The 20,654-nt window shown below is 49.6% G+C and overlaps 1 protein-coding gene across 4 annotated transcripts in view; it reads right to left on the bottom strand.

Annotated features, from left to right (window-relative positions):
- The window catches only part of TMEM229A (transmembrane protein 229A), a 30,291-nt gene that overhangs the window by 6,716 nt on the left and 2,921 nt on the right, over positions 1-20,654 (bottom strand). The window contains exon 1 of one of the 4 annotated variants that reach the window (XM_061562843.1): positions 11,332-11,427. The exons of 1 other annotated variant lie outside the window; for it this stretch is intronic. The gene's annotated coding sequence lies outside the window, so the exon portion shown is untranslated. Of the gene's footprint in view, positions 1-11,248; positions 11,428-20,654 lie in introns of those variants that run through there. 2 more of the 4 variants (XM_061562841.1, XM_061562844.1) reach the window with 2 other exon arrangements.

The following is a 20,654-nucleotide window of genomic DNA, read 5'->3' as shown; positions in this document are numbered from 1 at the left end:
TTCTGTATAAGTAAATAAATCTCACTTTCAAAATATTACATTTTAGAGAATGAAATGGGGGTCACACGATATCTGGACCAGCCTGGACATCGGAGCCATTCAGTCGGCAGCTTGTAAATCGTGGACTCAAGAGTTTCCCTCTGCCTAGCTGCTAGCACCTGGCAGCACGAACATTGTAGCTTTGTCCTCTGTCACTGGTAGGAACCTCCTGGTTACACCAGCCCACAGGGGATTATTGTGTCCGTCCGTCGTGCAGGGAGGGGCTGGGTGAGGAGGGGCTGGCTGGGTGGGGAGAGTGGGGAGGGGCTGGGTGGGGAGGGTGGGGATGGGTGGGGGGTGGGGCTGGGTGGGGAGGGGAGGGGCTGGTCACCCCGTGGTGCCCTTATAAAACTCAACGTTTAACATACTCACGCCGGCTTGTGCCCGCCCTCACAGTCGGGCATATTTGCGGAATACACCACGCCGCCGTTGACCCTGGCCATTGACCGAGCAACCCAACGTTCCTACCAGCTCCCTTCAGGTAAGGCCCACTGAGCGATGTAGCTATTTTTACGAAGCGATCTGGCGATCAGAAATTATAGCCCAATCACGTGGAAAATTTATCGCAGCCAAATGCTGTAAACGCACGTTGATTATAAATGTGGAGGGGGGGGGGGGAAACGGAGGATCCAGAGAAAAATCTACGCGACCAAGGGGAGAGAGACATGCAAATTCCAAATGTACAGTAAGCGTCATGGTCAGGATCGAACCCACGATCTCCTGCACACCAGGCGAGGGAGTTAACATCTCGCGGTGTTGATGACGCTGCTCAGCATCGCGTTGCTTTTTCTTTTTGCGTTTGATTTACCTGACCTTGTTTTTAACTCGTGTTCCCTTCAAATGTCATTTTCTCTTTTTTTTACCTCTCTCATGCAATACCCTTCTCGGCAAAAACCAACATCGCAATACAGAGATGTTAATGCCATTTGCGGGGTAAACGACGAGGCTTCAGTAGCACCGAAAATCATCTTCAGGACTTCGCTGTAATCCAGGGCGGTTCATACATTTCGCAAAGCGTGCAGATCACATTTGGGCAGGTTGCATAAGACACGTGAAGTGATAATTGCACTCTCTGTGTGCGCCACATTCCCCCGTGTCGTTGCGTAGGAACCCGTGCTCCCTCGAGGTGTCTTACATAAGCCGGCAATCGATCTCAAAGGGTCGGCGTTGCGTAGTTCGTGTGTGCTAATATGAGTGATTTAGTGCAGAGATGGGACAATTTGATCGACCAAGTAAATTAATTACGCAACTTATTTTTCGCTACTTCTGCCGTTTTTTTAATATCCCTGCCAAACTGGTGAGGCGTGCCCAGCCCGTGAGGGCATTACAGTGCACGAAAATATATACAGGCGATGTAAAACGATGTTGTATAAATTTCTCCGAAAAAAATTAAAACACGCGAAATTTTCCGCCAAAATCTTACGTTTCAATAACACGAAACGCCACGCTAGCAGACAGACACATTGCAGCATCAACAGACTTTTTGGGGCAAGTGTTGTTTGCAAGCGCACGTGAATAACGCCGGATCGAATCGACGCCCGAGTTTCACCAACTTTAGATCTTAAGTTTCCGTGACTGCAATGATCCATACTCTTGAGTTCTTTCGGTAAAGTCACGTAGGTATAAAAGAAAATTAATTTATTTTTATATTTTATTTTTTTAAATTTTATTTTATACCTACGTGACTTTACCGAAAGAACTATAGAGTATTCACCAACTTTGTTTTCTTTAAACCTGATGGGAACGCAGCGATTCACCGCCTTTGTATCTCTACCTCTCTCTGATACTCCTGCTGTTAGGGAGTCACTCATGCTGCCAGCTATGGCTGCAAAGTTTGGTCGTACATGTTATGTGTATATCGTTTATTGTTACATTTCAATCACAGTTCCTATGATCACTGTTACATTGCTTTTTATAGATTTATTTTGGTGATTTCGAAAACGTATGGTTTGGCCATATTTGTTTGTTGAAGTACAGAGTTAGCCTGATAAATTTAATCAAAATTGTCTTATGGTTGTCATTGTTTGACTTGCATCCCACTGGGATTTTTGCACACAGCGTTGATATACGGTGTTTTATTCTGGAAGACTTTGCTGTTTTTTCCTGGATTTTCTTGTTACGTGTAGTCACTTTAAGATGTTTCTTGTTCATGTTTTTGTTTGTTGCGGTTGCACCCGAGTCAAGAGCCGCATGGCTCACAGGGCTACACCTAATGAATGAAACTGAAAAAACCTGTCGTGCTGATGTTTAGACACCGCGCCAGGCTCTCATTTGAGGGCTGTGTTGACACACGCGGACAATACTGTAACTCGATTGTTCGACTAATTGGGAATCGATCTGAAAACGTAGTTCGGTGGCGTATCAACGACAGTCGCAGTCTGTATCGAACCAGATTAGATAATCTTTGCTTGTGGGAGAAGTGGAGATGTGGCAGCCGATATATTTATGTAGAACCTCTTTCGCGCCGTACGTAGCCAACCGTGCTAATCTAGAGACAAAACGCAGTTCTAAACAAATTAGTTTTCAATCTACGTTTGAAAGTGCATAGCTCCAGTGGCTTCCAAATATCGGAAGAGCGGTCCAGACGGCCCCAGAAGCGCATCTGAAAAGCGCGTGATGCGGTGACCGTCTTTGTTCGATGGGACTGCCAAAATCCGCTGCTGTTGCGAGCATGATCACGTGATGGCGGTTTACGCTCCTTGACGAGATCGGCAAGGTGATTGTGGCTCAGTTTAGGCAAACACTTTGATTATAATACAGATGAAGAGACGTCATAGCTCACAATAGAGGACACACGCAGGTCAAAGACTGGCTGTTGATAAACTAAACTATGTTTTATTTTAGCAGGTAAGGCCCACTGAGCTCTATAGCTATTTTTCAGAAGCGACCTGGCCACAGATGATAGCTCAACGAAGTGGCTTATCACGTGGAAATATATAGCGGCCAAATACTCTAAACGCGTGTTTCAAACTGCGGAGGGAAAACCCAGAGGACCCGGAGAAACATCCACACGCGACCACGGGGAGAGAGAGAGAGACGCAAACTCCAAATATAGAGGCATGGTCAAGGTCGGCATCGAACCCACGACCTCCTGTATACCAGGCGAGCTAGTTAACATCTGATTATTTACTACCATAACGAGCCAAGAATGTCTGTGTCCCGACGCGTGACGTCACTCCACGTCGGCCAGCCCCCCTCATTAATAATCATGAGCGGGTGACGTCACTCCACATGTAACACCTCCCCCCTCATTAATAATCATGAGTGGGTGACGTCACTCCACATGTAGCACCTCCCCCCTCATTAATAATCATGAGCGGGTGACGTCACTCCACATGTAGCACCTCCCCCCTCATTAATAATCATGAGCGGGTGACGTCACTCCACATGTAGCACCTCCCCCCTCATTAATAATCATGAGCAGGTGACGTCACTCCACATGGGGGGGGGGGGCGAGGCGCCTCCTCCCCCCTCCTCGGCGTCAACTTACAACCCTCACTACAAAGGCAGAACCCTCACGTCACGCGATCTCCGTAACGCTGTTGAGACATCAAAGTAAAAAGGACGTCATGATGAACAAGGGATTATACCTTTAAATAATAAAATAGGTCTGTGTCACCGCGCCCTTACAAATTGCACACGAATTGATGCAATGAATATATCACGTCGCGGTCTGCTCTTCGCTTGCAAGTTTCAGATTTACTGCAATACACCCGTCCTTGGACGGGCAAATAAAGGATCGTGATGATGATAATCTTGTAATAGGTTTTTATCCTTTCAACTGGTACAAAACTGACACCTTTATACAAGGGATCATGTTTGCAATAACCACAACACAAGCAGTCAAAATGCAAACAAAAAGAAACAACGCTGATAATGATATGCACTGTCCTTGACGTTGATTGGTCCACACCCGGACAGCTTTTCTTAGAGCCTAGTCTCCATTGGTGTTGGACCAGATGACGCCAAAAGGCGTACAACTCAAAGACCATCAGAGTATGGCGAATGTACCGCAGAGCAACGACTCGAATCATCATCATCTCTCTGAACATGATGACGACGACGAAACAAGCTCACGATATCACAGCTCTCGCAGTAACACGAGCCCAGCCCGAACACGCACACCGAATATCACGCGATGAAACCCACACGGGGGGCCGCGACTGCGCGCACACCGTGTGGCAAAGGGGCCGTCCATAAATGACGTCACGCACCTGGGGGGGGGGTCAGACATTTGTGACGATGTGTGACGAGGGGGGGGGGGGGTTGAGAAATGTGACGTCGCATCAAAATGCGCAACTTTAAATAAATATAGACAACACGTTCTACTTAATTAAATAGAATAATGTTTTCTCCTACAACATCAGAGTGCAGCGCCACATTTAATACGCACTTCAATGACAAGAGTTTAAAGCGATTTTAAGCATGTTTTATTTTTTTGTGGGGGGGGGGCAGAGCTTTGTGACGTCATATTTGAGGGTGGGGGTCTGACTTTTTGTGACGCCGTGTGACGAAGGGGGGGGGGGGGGGTCAAAAATCGTCCTAAATCGGGTGACGTCATTTATGGACGGCCCCAAAGGCAGACGACCCATTTTGTCTCTCTCTCTCTCTCTCCGTGCGAGATTTGTATTCGGCTGGCTCGTCCGTGCGTTGCGCGGTGCCTGTGCTGGAATAGCCGTGTGTGCCAGGCCCCCCCCCCCCGCCGCCGCGTAATCTTAACATGTGCGGTGCGTGACCGCGCTACGGACCTGCCTGTTGGTCGGCGATTTTGCGCGATTCTATTTTAAGGAGCCAATTTTAAAATGTGCAAGACGGTGTCTGAGTGTGCGCGCGCGTGTGTGTGTGTGGTGCTCGCTAGCGGGGAGCGGTGGTGGAGCGGTTAGCGCGCTGCGCTGCGAATCGGGCGACCCGAGTTCGATTCACGCTCACGGTCAAAATCGGTGACGATTATCTGAACCGGTTCCTGGGCCTCCCCTACGTCGACTCAGCCTTAAATGAGTACCTGGTGCGTTGTGTAAACATCGCCACTAGGGAGACAAAGGCGGCCGGGCGTGGTGCTGGCCACCCACCCCCACGTGTGCCGTGTCGGCCTTTTATACGTGCTTGCTAACAGCACTTGCCCCTACAGTCTGTAACGGCTACACGGGGGACCTTTGTCTTTGTTTAGTGCTCGCTAACAGCAATTGCCCCTATAGTCTGTTAATGCTGTACGGGGATCTTTGTTGTGGTGGTGTGTGTTAACGTCGCCACTGGGGAGACAAAGGCGGCCGGGCGTGGTGCTGGCCACCCACCCCCTCGTGTGCCGTGCCGGCCTTCATAGGTGCTCGCTAACAGCACTTGCCCCAACAGTCTGTGAAGGCAATAAGGAGGATCTTTGTCTTTGTGGTGCTGGTGATCTGTTTCTATTTATCTCCGTGCATTTGTGTACGCGCCTGCTTGTTTATACATTGCGTGTTGTCTTCGTGTTTGCTCGCCTACTGTATGTGTACAGAGACTGACAAAACAACACCCTAACCCTCCCCTTTCACACCCGGTGTTTGCCAGTCGGTGACACTGGTGGTGGTGCTGTGGTGCTGTGGTGGTGGTGGCGGTGGTGCTGTGGTGGTGGTGGTGCTGTGCTGTGGTGGTGGTGCTGTGGTGGTGGTGCTGTGGTGGTGGTGCTGTGGTGGTGATGGTGACACTGTGGTGGTGGTGGCGCTGTGGTGGTGGCACTGTGGTGGTGGTGGCGCTGTGGTGGCGCTGCGGTGGTGTACTGTGGTGGTGGTGGTGGCGCTGTAGTGGTAGGGCGATGTGGTGGTGGCGCTGTGGTGGTGGCACTGTGGTGGTGGTGGCGCTGTGGTGGTTCTGTGGTAGTGTACTGTGGTGGCACTGGTGGTGGTGGTGCTGTGGTGGCACTGTGGTGGTGTGCTGCAAGCAATGCCGCTGCAGGGACGGCCGATATGAATCAGCTGTCACCCTCAGGGCGTTTTCAGCAAACCACCACCAGTGGCCACGGGGGGCTCTGGGCAGGATCGAGGGAGCTGGGAGCTCAGGGGGATGTGGAAATCGGTCAAGTGGGGACCCACCAATATTCGATTTTTATATCGCGGCTCCTCTTGCCTAAGTTTGGTGTACTTCCCCCGCACACTTCTGATTCGCACGGTGGCTACGTAGGGTACGAAAGAAGTTCAACATACAAACATCGCGGTGAACGCACACAATCGCATCATTACGCTCATGGCTTCGAAAATTTCATGCAGCCACTACAGCTCCGTAGTTACCCCTTTGCAATATCACCTTACCGCTCTACATTTGATTACAAAAAAATTAAACGTGCAAATGAAAAGACAAAACAATTAAACCGCGTTTTAGATAAGTTCGTGTTATTTTACACCGTTGCTGAAAACGCATCTCATGCTGGTTGTCAAGGAGGCCCCAACTCGTAGCTTTGGCCACTAGGGTGGGCGGGGGGGGGGCAAGGCACCCCCTGCCTGCCCCCCACGCTCGTTACGCTGCTGTCCTGCCATGAATCTACCAGGACACGACCTGTTATAGACCAAACTAAGCTTGTGCCAGAGGCCCCGGGGGAACAGAGGCCTATGGATAAACCCCATCTCCTCGATAAACCCCATTTGATGGAACCAGGAGACTGAACCCCTCCCCCCCTGCACCCCCGTTCAGGATTCCTCCAGAAACTGCAGAAAACCACTGCAGTTGGCCACGTGGAATGTTGAAACGCTAACTGCAGAGGAGAGTTCTAGATTTGAAGCTTTCGTGACTGCAAGGATTCATACTCTTAGGTTTTTTCGGTAAAGTCACGTTGGTAAAAATACAAGGTTATTTATTGTATTATTATTTATTTCTACCTACGTGACTTTACCGAAAAAACCTAAGAGTATGCAGAGGAGAGGCTGCAATTCCTCTGTCGAGAGCTGGACCGGTACCGCCTGCACCACTGTGGTGCAATCGGAGATCCGATGGGCTGATGTCTGGCTCCAGTCACATCGAGGGGTGGATAGTCCTCCACTCGGGGCAGGAAACTGGCAGACAACAGAGAGTGGCTCTTCCACTTTAACAAAAGAATGAAGACGGCATGGGAACATGTGGGTGAGATGTGTGAAGTTGTGAGTCTCAGGCTGCTGTGGGCTCACCTCTCCATCAACTTGAGGAATGGTGGTGGTGGTGGTTTGAGCCTCCACCGAAAAGGAAGTTGATTTTATTTATTGATTCAGGAAAGCCACACTGAGTCCTAGGATTGTTTTTCAGAAGGTTCCTGCGTTGTGTTTTTATTTTAAGATGTTTAAAGCCAATTAACGATGAGTGTGTGTATAGTGGAGGGATGCAGGCAAGGCTGATAAGTCCGATGCCTTCTATGACATGCAGTCCTAGGTGCTGGCTAGAGTGGCTCCTCGAGATAGTTATCCTGTTGTGTGACTTTAATGCTCGAGTGGGTCATGACGCAGCCACCTGGACTTTAGTGATTTGAGGGGATCGGTGAGATCAGCTGAATAACAACGGTAGGACACTGTTATACTTGTAACCACCAACACGCTGTTCTGACATCAGCGCATCACACAATATCATGGATGCACGCCGGGTCCAAGCAAGAACGCTTGCTGGAGTATATAGTTTTGGAACGTTGAAAGCGAGCCCATGTCCTCCACATCAGAAGCTATCGTGGAGGCAATCTGTCAATTTGACCATTGCTTTGCCATCTGTAATAATCGCCTGCCACACTTCCTCTGTGGTGGTGGGCATCCACCTACGACCATTTTAAAAACCCACAATAGCCTGGTCTCGGCTAGCTGATGAAACCTGCAAGCAAGAATTTATATTCATAATCAACGTTTTTGGGGTTAGATCGCGTTATTTATAAATGTGTCGTAACCCTCCACCACCCGACACGGCCAATCAGTAAAAAAGTGTCACGTTGACAAAAGACAAATAGTTCACTGCTTTAGCCCACCGGTGTGTTGATGTTGCTGGATGCAATTACCAGCGAAACGTCGTACTCAAATTGCAAATGTTGTGGTTTCACGCTTCAACATACCGGTGGGCTAAAGCAGTGAACTATTTGTCTTTTGTCAACGTGACACTTTTTTACTGATTGGCCGTGTCGGGTGGTGGAGAGTTACGACACATTTATAAATAACGCGATCTAAACCCAAAAACGTTGATTATGAATAATATTGGTCGCGAAAGCCTACGTGTTAAGCATTTATATATCATCCCTTTAGGCTGGAGTTGGCATCTCATACTTCCCTCCTTCTGATGCCAAAGGGGAATGGGTGAGGTTTAGAACTGTGGCTGATGCAGTTGCTGTGGTCACGTTCAGTACGCAGTCCAGACCTCGCTCTAAAATCCTGGCTAATGGAGGTGTTCCGGCTAGCTGAGAAAAAAAAGGTAACAGGCCCACTCCCACTGTCCACAACATCCCACGTCTGAGAATGAGGGCGTCTATGACAGCATTCGCGAGGAGGTTCAGAGAGCCGGGCGAGGCTACGTTGGTTCATGTAGCCCGCATGCCCCGCCACTGCGTGTCTAAGCAGCCTCTATTTGGTCAGAGGGAGCTAAACGGGTCCGGCATGATTTCGATTTAAAGCTTTCGTGACTGCAGGGATTCATCTTCTTGGTTCTTTCGGTAAAGTCACGTAGAAGGGAAATAATAAGAAGACTCTGTCTTCTCGACAGACCTGTTCTTCACCTGAGGACGGCTGCTTGCGTTGTGGCCGAAACGTCGTGAGGATTATTTTATTATGTTTTATTTTTATTATTTTATTATTTCCATTCTACGTGACTTTACCGAAAGAACCAAGAAGATGAATCCCGGCATGGGCGAGAGAAGAGTTTGGCTGATGTGGTACAGGTGGATGTAAAGTTTATTCGACCTGCCGATGAGCGATGCCAGTGATGTCAAGACCGGTCTCTGGATTCGGCTCGTAGTGAAGAACGCTACCGGTCAGTTGTAGCGGGCAGCTGCCTCCTAAATGCCCCTACAAATGCCCAGTCGCGTCCTTCGCGAGTTGGAGGCAGTCGTCCTCCAACAATGACGCTCGCAACAACGAGCGGAGCGCCGGGCGGCTAAAACTCAGCAAGTCGGCCCAGTCAGGAGCACAGGTCCCGCACGCGTCGGTAATAATCACGGGCGGTAAACCCATGCCACCCGAGTTTGTCCCGTGACCTGTCAGCGAGCCTTCGGTAACTTCACGTGGCCTCAAAGTGCACCTCGCCTCGCATGACCGCGCGTGTTGTGTGTGTGTCTGTATTTGTCTACGCACGGATGGGGAGCGGCAGTGCAGTGGCTGGCACGCTGCGCTACGAACCCGACGACTCCGGGTTTGATTTCCACGCGGCGGCGTCCAACACCGGTGACGATTTACCTAAACCGGTCCAGGGCCTCCCCTAGGTCGACTCAGCCGCAAGTGAGAACCTTGTGCGGCGTTGTAAACAACGCCACTGGGGAGACAAAGGCGGTCGGGTAGGGTGCTGGCCACCCAGCCCCTCGTGTGCCGTGCCCGCCTTCATAGGTGCTTGCTAACAGCACTTGCCCCTATAGTCTAAGGCTACACGGGAGATCTTTGTCTTTGTTGTGTCATCGGGAGCAGTGGCACGACGATAAACGGACCGCGCTGTGAACCAGAACCGGTTCTGGTCCTCCACTAGGGTCGCCTCAGCCTTAAATCAATAACCCAGCGTGTGCTGTGTTAAACATCGGCGACACGAAATCCGGGCGAGAGAATAACCACCACCACCACCAGCAGCCTCGTGCGCCACGTGCCGGATTTTAATAGGCGTTCATTAACACTCCTTGCTCCAGCAGTCTGCCCGAGGCTACACGGGGGGGGGGGGGTATCTTTGTGGATGCGTGCAGTAGGGTAGGAGGGGGGGGGAGATTCGACGGTAGCGGAATTACACGGCACCGCACGCATTCGACGTGGAACAAGATGAATGGTAGCGATTGCAATCGTTTGCACGCAATTCCACGCCGTTGTAATTCCGTTACCGCGGATGATTTCCGTGCCGTGTGTGTGTGTAGTTGCGTGTGTAGTTGTGTGTGTGGTTGTGAGTGTGTAGTTGTGTATGTGGTTGTGTGTATATGGTTGTGTGTGTGTAGTTGTGTATGTGGTTGTGTGTATGTGGTTGTGTGTGTGTAGTTGTGTGTGTGTGGTTGTGAGTGTGTGGTTGTGTGTGTGTGTAGTTGTGTGTAGTGTGTGTGGGGGGGGGGGGGGGTAACGGTTCGCACACTGCGCTACGAACCCGCCTAGTCTTGGTTCGATTCCCGGCCACGGCTATCACTGCGATGTTAAAACGTCTGTGTATGAATGTGACCGTAATATAGGTTTTTTATGGGGGGGTTAGATCGCGTAAATATAATGTGTCGTTAAACCCGCCACCACCCGACACAGCCAACTAGTAAAAGGGGTTATCACGTAAACAGAACGTGTCAATTCGTCACTAGTACAGCACACCGGTGTGTTGGAGAGCAAATCCACAACATTTACAATCTGAGTACAACGTTTCGACAGTAATTACAACTAGCACCATCAGGCGGACAAGCCATCTGGCTGGATTTGCTCTCCAACACACCGGTGTTGATGTACTGGTATTGGTCGCGAAATCATACGTATTAAACCGAATGTGACCGTATCCATGCGTATACACGCGTGTGTATGTATGTGGTCAGTGTGTCTTTGTTCTGCGTGTACGTATGGGGAGCGGTGGTGCAGCGGTTATCGCGCGGCGATCCCCTAGGTCGACTCGGCCTCAAACGAGCACCTGACAGCGGTGTGTAAACATCGCCACTAGGGAGACAAAGGCGGCCGGGCGTGGTACTGGCCACCCACCCCCTCGTGCGCCGTGCCGGCCTTCATAGGTGCTGCTCGCTAACAGCACTTGCCCCAACAGTCTGTTCAGGCTACACGGGGGATCTTTGTGTGTATACAAATACGCATCTGTGTGTGTCGTCACGTCGGCGTCTGTGACCTATACACGTGCACGTACGTGCACGCGCGTATGCACGACAGATGTAGTCCAGCAGATGTTCTGTTTGCACGTACGTAAATGCGTGCCACAAGGGACGTATGCCAAAGTGTCTTGTGCCAACGCACGTGTACACACACGCGCACGGGTCTGTACGTGCAAGCGAGAGCAATTCACACGCGCGCACGCACACACACGCGTGTATCTACACATATATGTGTGTGCACGTGTGTCATTGTGCGGTACGTACGCGCTCACTTCGATAGCCGGCGTCTACGCCACGTTCCGCTTCGCCCCCCCCTCTCTCTTCTTGCCCGCCGATGCAGCACTCACTTCGCTCGGTGCATGCGGGGCCGCCGCAGGGCGGTGCAGGGCGCCGAGATGAGATCCCGGAGAGGAGCTTCAGGCACCAGTTTAACGCAAAACTCCCCACCACCAGCACCACCCCCCCCACCACCACCACCCCCCCCACCACCACCCCCCCACCACCACCACCCCACTCCGCTAAATCGACAACAGCGCGCGCGGGGGATACACAATGCGGCCGGCAGATGTTTTACTCCATCTCTGCGTATTTCTGTGTCCCGACTAAAGTCAACGATCCGATCGGTGTGCTGAGCGTTGCTGTGTGTGTGTGTGACGGAACGATGGGTGTTCGCTCACAGCGCTTGGTATCCAACAGCGCGCGTGTGTGCGTGCGCGCGTGCGTGAGATCGTGGAGCAATGCGAGCGCTATTCTCTCTCTTTCTCTACGGCGACTCCAGCCGTCTCGAGCTCCGTGACGGTTCAGCCGGTGACGCCGGGCGCTACGATGATGAGTGGGGAGGGAGGAGGAGTGGGAGGGGATGAGAGGCGGACTCTGTGTGGTGATGGTGGGGGCTGTGGGGTGAGAGAGAGAGAGGGAGGGTGGTGTTCTCCCGGTGCCAAAGAGAAAGAGAGGGTGATATCGTCATAATTGCGCACGCGGATTTTGTTTTTCATTTGCAACATCCCACCTGCTCTACGGACCCTCTCCCCTTCACCCCCCCACACCATTCATCCGTCAGAGGCTTCCCCAATCCACCCCCCCCCACACACACAATAACCCCCCCCCCCAACACAGAACCCGCTCGCTCACCCCTTCGAATCTCGGCTCCCGGTCAGACCGAGGCGATAACGCTGGCGTGCAAAGACAGTGCACGCTTCTGCATTCGAAGATCATTCATTCGCACGTCTCTGTGCAGCATGTGGTGTATGCGAGTGCTGTACTGTATATTCATTGCGTGGGGGGGGGAGCGGTGGGGGGGTGGTTAGCGCGCTGCACTACGAACCCGGACAGCCGAGTTCGATTCCCGCTCACAGCCAACACCAGTGACGATTATATGAACTGGTCCTAGGCCTACCCTAGGTCGACTCAGCCTCAAATGAGTACCTGGTACGGTGTGTAAACATCGCCACTCGGGAGACAAAGACGGCCGGGCGTGGTGCTGGCCACCCACCCCTTCGTGCGTCGTGGCCGGGCTTCACAAATGCTCGCTAACAGCACTTGCCCCGACATGTTTTGGCTATACCGGGGATATTTGCATTTGTTATCTTTGTGAACCGGTCATGGGACCTGGGCACCCCCTAAAAACTATCTAAAACATATCAGCAGGGAGACACAAGGCAGCCGAGCGCGGCGTTAGCCACATGCCACGTCCGTTCCAGCCATATGACGATATCGCTAAGTGCACTTGCACCAACATCTGTTCAATGGGTAGAGGTTGGAAGGGGGGGATTTAAGGTTTCGCACAGCACATGAACAGCAGGCAGGAGTCATTGTCTTGCTTCACTGGGGTCCCAAGGCTCCTTATCAAGGGAGTCCGACTGTATACCAGTTGTTGTTTTGAGTAATTGTTGTGCTCGTGTGAAATGGAAGAGGACACGTGGGATAGAAAAAACACTCCAATAATTGTCGTGTCGCGATCGATTATGGGTGTTCAAGATAACAAAAGGCAAGAGTTTTCAGCCCACACTCGGCGAATGAGACTCAAGAAAGTCGAAACCGGCCCAGCGTTTGCTGCTGAACCTAACGATGCTGGAAATCACAAAACAACGAGAGCATAGAAGTACAGTGCAACAATGTCGTTTTTTTTCCCGCAGCGCCCCACCGCGTAGTTGTGAGGCAGCGTTAACGGGGAGTGGGGCTGACAGACATCGCAGACAACCCACAGAGAGTCAGACGCAACCCTACCCACCCAGTGCTTGTGCCTGTGTAGTATTGATAGGGGTCGCGACCTCCACGTCCAACCTGAGCGGCGAGTCCTGAAAACAAACGCTTATATAAAGAGTGGAAAGAATCATTCCACGTACCGGACCCCACCCACAATGGTTCTGACACCCCCCTCCATCACCCCGGTTATTTAACAATTTCCAAAGTTCTGCGGTCCTCTACGTATGAAGATGTTTTCAGCCAACCAGTGAGTTTTTATACATGTGGAAAGGAAACTGGAGCATCCGGAGAAAAGTCATGCATACGAGGGGACAACACTCTATCTCATACAGAAGCGAAAGATATTAGTCGGCATGTTGCGATACTGCCTTCTCCTGGTGAGCCAGAGTCGGGAGTTTAGCAACATTTGTGCGGTGATCCACAAACCCTCGCCTCCACAGCGCTGCATTACAGGCGAGCGCCACCGCCGCCTGGCTACTCGATCAAGAAACATTTCACCTGGATGATCCGTCCAGATGGAATATCTCGTTTCCGATAGATGTCCTAGGGGTCAGTGTGGTGGGCTAAATGTGGTCTGCTTTGTGAGCGACCTGGTTGGGCCTTGCTTTCAAATGTGACCTCTTGTGACCTCCCTCACCTCCAATCAATGCAGAAGCAGAAGAGATGTTTAATGCTGCCCTCATTGTTCTTGCTATTTGGCGACAAGTGCGCAAAGAAGCGTGCGGAGGTCGCAATGCTTGGAATTTCACTGAGAGGCACTGCGTCGCGCGCTTTCAGATGCGCTTCTGCGGCCGTCTGGAACGCTCTTCCTTCGGATATTAGGAAGACACTGGAGATGTGCACTTTTAAATAATCTACTTTAAAAACTTTTTTTTTTTAAATGTTTTTTGTACTTAGTTTGTTGTCCTTTCCCCGCACCTCCGAATAGCACGGTTGGCTGCGTACGGTGCGAAAGAAGTTCAACATACAAGAGGAACGCAGGCACGGGAGGACATCGTAAGGATTTTAAGGGATAACAAGTGGACTCTGGCAGGAAATGCCGCAAGAAGGATAGTGGTTCGCGGTCGAGGCTGGCATTGCCAAAGTAACGACTAACTCCATTGGAACCTCATTTGCCAGTAGCAAAATATGATAATTGGAGTTGTGCGCCTTTTGGCGTCATCTGGTCCAACACCATGTGAGACTAGGCTCTAAGGAAAGCTGTCTCGGGTGTGGACCAATCAATTTCAAGGACAGTGCATACATTATCAGAGTTGTGTTTTTTTTGCATTCCGACCGCAGGTATTGTGGTCTATGCAAACATGACTCCTTGTAAAAAAAGGTGTCAGTTTTGTTGCCAGATAAAAGGGTAAAAAAACCTATTATTATAACGACTAACTGACAATCAACTCAGAACTACTCGAGAATCCATTTGAAACCCCAGCGAGTTGAAACGCAGAATGATCCCGAGTAATCTCAGCTCTGCGATCCGACTGCCACTGCCATTATGATGTACCCCACTCCAAGCCACCGATCGGGTCAACCACGCGCAAGTACCGTGTCCTTCACACAATGGGGTGTTCTCACTATTTTGTGTCTTGTCGGGGAACCGCACGAAAGGTCACCCAATGCAATGACTAAAACACGGCCCCAGGACCTTCGCTGCCTCTCTCAGCGTCGCCCTCTGCTGGTAGAAGCACGGGAATTATTGCCGTCTTCCCGGAGGTGCTCAGCATGGTGTGTCGGAGCAACAACGCGGTGGTCGTCTGGACGTGCGGATTCGCGCGTTGCGTCATTGCTGAACAGCAGGCGGACTAAGCTAGTTGCGGGGCCTGTAGCGCATGTTATAAAGGGGCCCTAAATAAATAAAAAAATCCACCTAAATATTAAAACACACACATTTTAACTTGCATAGTAAAGTAATTTTATTTTTTCATTTTGCTATACAGCCAGATAATACGACAAATCGCGAACCTTAAACACCCAGCCGTTCATAAAAATTGAAGGCAGTATAGTACTATAGTAATCGAGAAAGTGCAGAATCACTGAAAGTATCCGAGTAGCAAGAGTAGCATGTACTACTCTTGCTACTCGGATAATCCGGCACTCCAGGGACGTGTGCGTGTGCGACAAAGGGGATTTGTGACCCCAGACAGCGAGCCAGCTCAGTTTGTAGCTGAGAAGGGAAATGGCGTGGGCTGCCTGGTGAGTGTGTATGTGTGAGTGTATATGTGTGTGTGTGAGTGTATATGTGTGTGTCTGTGAGTGTCCGTGTGTCTGAGTGGTATGTGTGTGTGTGTGAGTGTCTGTGTGTGTGAGTGTCTATGTGTGTGTGTGTGAGTGTCTCTGTGTGTGTCTATGTGTGTGTGTGTGTCTGTGTGAGTGCCTGTGTGTGAGTGTCTGTGTATGGAGCGGTGGTGCAACGGTTGGCGCGCTGCGCTACGAACTTGGCGACTCGAGTTCGATTCCCGCTCACGGTCCAACACCGGTGGCGATTATCTGAACCGGTCCTGGGCCTCCCCTAGGTCGACACAGCCTCAAATAAGAATCTGATGCGGCGTGTAAACATCGCACCTCGGGAGACAAAGGCGGCCGGGTGTGGTGCTGGCCACCCACCCCCTCGTGTGCCGTGCCAGCCTTAATAGGTGCTCTCCAACAGCACTTGCCCCCACAGTCTGTTAAGGCTACAGGGGGGATCTTTGTCTTGTTGTACGCTGTAATACCACACAGCATTGTAATTCGCGTGGGCTAGCGAATGTGGATTTGTCAAGTAATGTATCCCTTGCTCAAATGAGCAGAGGCAGTGCTCATTTATTGTTTAAAAGCCCTCAGCAGGTGGTGGAAATTCCACATTGCTATGACGTGAGCGAGTATTAGGATACTGTGCAGGACAAGCACTCGCTGGTTTCCACTGAGAATGTCGCTGTGCTGACGTTACCGACCCCGTCGAGATGATGAGCCGAGACAATGTCTATGATTTGACGATGATGTGGTTGGTGCGTGCATACATTTGCTCTAAAGCCATGCACATAGCGTCACTAATCAATCGCCACTCGTGTAAAATCGAGTGATGCTCTATGGAGGGCTACAAAGACGAATTGGAGGTAAATACTACATTTAACACAAAAATATTGATGATGTTTAATTTTACTTTGGGCCCCAACCACCTTAAAATTACTACCGTGAGGTAGCAGTGTTTTAAATGATTGGTCTTAAATGCGTCATCAGTAAACCAGGCAATTTGCCTACAAAATTGGACCTTTTTGCCAGTATCAAAGTATAAAAAAACAAGAATAGATGTTACCCTTTCTGGCAATAAAACAGGAGGTGTTACGATATTCGAAACACCAAATAGAAACATGTTTCAAGGAATCAAGTCACTGCATTGACCACACTGAGTACTTGCGGTGGACATGCAAACACAACATGCTCTGATAATATAACATAGATGTAGCTATATTCCTGGTTCTTTCGGTAAAGTCGCGTAGAAGGGAAATAATAAAATAATATAAATATAAAGCAATACAAATTCTCACGACGTTTCGACTACAACACAAGCAAATCATCATCAGGTGTGAAATCCACAGTAAGAAATGTTTTTTTTCTTGCTGTGGATTTCACACCTGATGATGATTGCTTGTGTTGGAGTCGAAACGTCGTGAGAATTTGTATTGTTTTATATTTTTATTATTTCATAATTTCCCTTCTACGTGACTTTACCGAAAGAACCAAAATATGAATCTCTGCAGTCACGAAAGCTTTAAATATAAAAAATAGATGTAGCTGCTAACCCAGAGCTACAAATGCTCTGATTGTGGTATTGTCTTTATGCTGTTCGCCTTTTGGGGTTCTCTGGTGTGACACCGGTGGTGAGACTAAGCTTTAAATAAGTCTGCCTCTGATGTAGGCTAATCAGTTTAAACAACAATGTCATCTATTACAATCAGAGCATGTTGTGTTTGCATGTTCACCATGAAGTACTGTGTGTGTGTGTGGTTAATGCAGTAACCCGATTCCTCCTTGCAAGATGTTTCTATTTGGTGTTCGAATATCTTAACACCTGCTGTTATATTTCCAGAAAGGGTAAAACCTATTCTTTTGTTATTATTTTACACGCTTTTATTTAACTCACTCTGTTGTTGTCGTATCCCCAAGTCTTGTAACTCAATTTTTACCCACTTCCCAATGTGGTATCGACTGCAAACTTGGTATACGTATGTCATACTGATGCCAATACTATATTCTAAAACATTTTACACGCTTTTATTTAACTCACTCTGTCTGTTGTGGTATCCTCAAATCTTGTAACTCAATTTAAACCGTCTTCCCAATGTCGTATCGACTGCAAACTTGGTACAGCTATGTCATACTGATGACAATACTATATGCTATCATTAAAAATCAAAAGTATATATTTTTAAACAATCTTTTTTACGGCTCTAATTGCCCACGCTCAACTCACGTTGGCTGTAAATCACCACAGTCCCTAACGTCACGGCAAGCCTCGGGGAGCCACGCCCAGGGGCGGGGCATGTGGAAGGAGGGGAGGGGCGATGGGGGAAGGGGTCAGGGGGAGGGGCAGCTCGGATAGTACATTTCATTAAAGCGTGTTTCTAAACAAAATATTTATAAATATTTCATTTATTATTTTACTCATAATATGCCTCCCCCCAACACTCCTCCCTCGTAGCGTTTGACGCTTAAGTCGGCAGAAAGTGGAAGAAGTCACCCCTCCACCTCCCCCGTGAGTGATTACGAGCACAATACAAAGAGTGGCACATTAAATATTCAGTGGTGCTGCGTTGGCAGTGGTGCACAAATGGAATTAACAAGGAAACGGAACGCGTTCGTCAATAACACTGCGACTTTACAGGTAAGGTAAAACATATATAATAATTGACGTTTCGGGCAATGACCTCCTTCATAGCACACAGGCCAGAGAGATGGGTTTCTAAGAGTTGGAGACTCACTCGTTTACACCATGGGGCCTGATGAGAATTACATTTTAAAACATATGTTCTGATTACCAGTTTTTTTTTAATTAGCAAAAATATTATTTTGCCGAAAACTGTAGTAGCAGTGGAAATTGATCAACAGAGTCTGTGCTTTCATTTCAGCCGGATCAGTCCGGAACGCCGTGGTGTGTGCCAAACGAATACATTTTTATTCGTTTCACCTCGCCTTACAGTTGCCCCCATTATACCGCAGCGAGGGCGTGCACGAGGAATACAGTCAAGGGTACAACGCTTTAGGACTGTGATTGTGACTAAAGCGATCCTTCGTTGTAGTCTCGTGGTAGTGCCTTACGCTGATGTTTCCTATTCCTAAGCCAGCCGAGCAGCGTTTCAGAAAATATCAAGCGAGAAACTAAGCCGTGCTTACAGTGCTGGCATGCAAAAAAAAACCACAACGCCTAAATGACTTCAGTGTGTTCTAAAAAAAGGTTTTACAGGATAGTTAAATAAATAATCGACCGGCATCCAGTAATGATATGCTAATCCTTCATCCGTATTTTCTCCACATTTGCCCATTGGTGCATGGAGTGAGAGGCAGTCGTGCCGGGGTTGCCAGGGCAGGCAGGGCACGTGGCTGTGCCTGGCAGTGGGGTCAGGTTGCGGGCAACAGAGGGTTGCTGCGAGGCAGCCAGTGAGAATGAATGGGAGAGTGTGAGAGTGATTCAGAGAGAGAGAGAGTGTGAGTGAGAGTCAGAGAGAGTGAGATTCAGAGAGAGAGTGAGATTCAGAGAGAGAGTGAGATTCAGAGAGAGAGTGAGATTCAGAGAGAGTGAGATTCAGAGAGAGTGAGATTCAGAGTGAGAGTGTGAGTGAGATTCAGAGAGAGAGGTGGTGGTGGTGGTGTGGGGGGTGGTGGTGGTGTGGGTGGTGGTGGTTTGGTGGAGGGTGGTGGTTTGGTGGAGGGTGGTGGTGGTGTGGGGTGGTGGTGGTGTGTGGGCGGTGGTGGTGTGGGGGTGGTGGTGTGGGGGCGGTGGTGGTGTGGGGGGTGGTGGTGTGGGGGGTGGTGGTGGTGTGGGGTGGTGGTGGTGTGGGTGGTGGTGGTGTGGTGGTGGTGGTGGTGGTGTGGGTGGTGGTGGTGGTGGTGTGGGTGGTGGTGGTGTGGGGGGTGGTGGTGTGGGGGGTGGTGGTGGTGTGGGGGGTGGTGGTGGTGTGGAGGGTGGTGGTGGTGTGGAGGGTGGTGGTGGTGCGAGGGCTGGTGGTGGTGTGGGGGGTGGTGGTAGTGTGAGAGGGGAGGTGTTGGTGGTGTGGGGGGTGGTGGTGGAGTAGGTGGTGGTTGTGGTGGTGATCTTGTGTGCGTGTTACTTCCCCGCTCGTTCACGAGGGAGCGCTCTTGAGCCGCGGTTGCGTCTGGAACTCGACAGCCACTTGCCAAGAGTTTGTTTGCAAGATCACCACACGCGCTGTGTGGTTAATGTAGACTTTGATTCTTTGCTTAAGGTTCCTGTTTGGTGTTTGAATATCTTAACACCTCCAGTTTTATTACCACGAAGGTGTAAAAACTATTGTTATTTTTCCACGCTTACCAATAGTGTCGTAACCAATTAAAAAAAAACTGTTCACGGGGAAATATTTGTGAACATTTCATTCCTATCAGGCCCATGGTATAAACAAGTCCAGCATCCAACTCGTATCCACTCTTTCTGGCCTCTCTCTCTCTATCTATTTGTGCAAAGAGTGGGAAGGGCCATTGCCCAACCACCTCATCGATTACAACATTTACCTTTCAAGGCCACAGTGTCAATTGACGAAGCGTTAAATTTCGATTTAAAGCTTTCGTGACTGCAGGGATTCATCTTCTTGGTTCTTTCGGTAAAGTCACGTAGAATGGAAATAATAAAATAATAAAATTTAAACATAATAAAAGAATTCTCCGTCGAGAAGACAGAGACTGTTCTTCACCTGAGGACGGCTGCTTGTGTTGTGGCCGAAACGTCGTGAGAATTATTTTATTATGTTTTATTTTTATTATTTTATTATTTCCATTCTACGTGACTTTACCGAAAGAACCAAGAAGTTGACGAAGCGTGTTTCAGTGGTTCATGTTGGATTGGCCAGTGCGTCACCGGCCAACGCAATAGCGTAACGAGCGTGGGACACGCCACTCACCCACCCATCCCACGGTGGGCAAAGCCACCACTTGGGGCCCCCTTGACAATCGCCATGAGATATGTTTTCAACGGGTGGAAGAGAACGGACACTTATTTAAAACGCGACTTCAAATTTTTTTGTATGTGCAAATACCTAATGATGCGATTGGGCAAGAGGTGCCTCAAGGTGTGACCGTGCGAGACGAATCAAATATTAGGGGGCCCCAACTGGACCGATTGACGCACCCTCTGAGCTGAAAACGTGGCCACGACGCCAGGAAGAGTCACCAACTATTATTCATTCAGCCGCGTCTGTTCAGTGAATGGTCACAAACAGGCTTTCATATCTTACTCGCCATTGTGTGAAAAGCTTTGCTGACTTGG

The sequence above is a fragment of the Lethenteron reissneri genome, chromosome 30, assembly GCF_015708825.2.
Source record: "Lethenteron reissneri isolate LAM-NWPU_2019-01 chromosome 30, ASM1570882v1, whole genome shotgun sequence".
Classification (NCBI taxonomy): domain Eukaryota; kingdom Metazoa; phylum Chordata; class Hyperoartia; order Petromyzontiformes; family Petromyzontidae; genus Lethenteron; species Lethenteron reissneri.
Note: the sequence above shows the minus strand (reverse complement) of the source record. Positions and strands in the feature narration are given on the sequence as shown.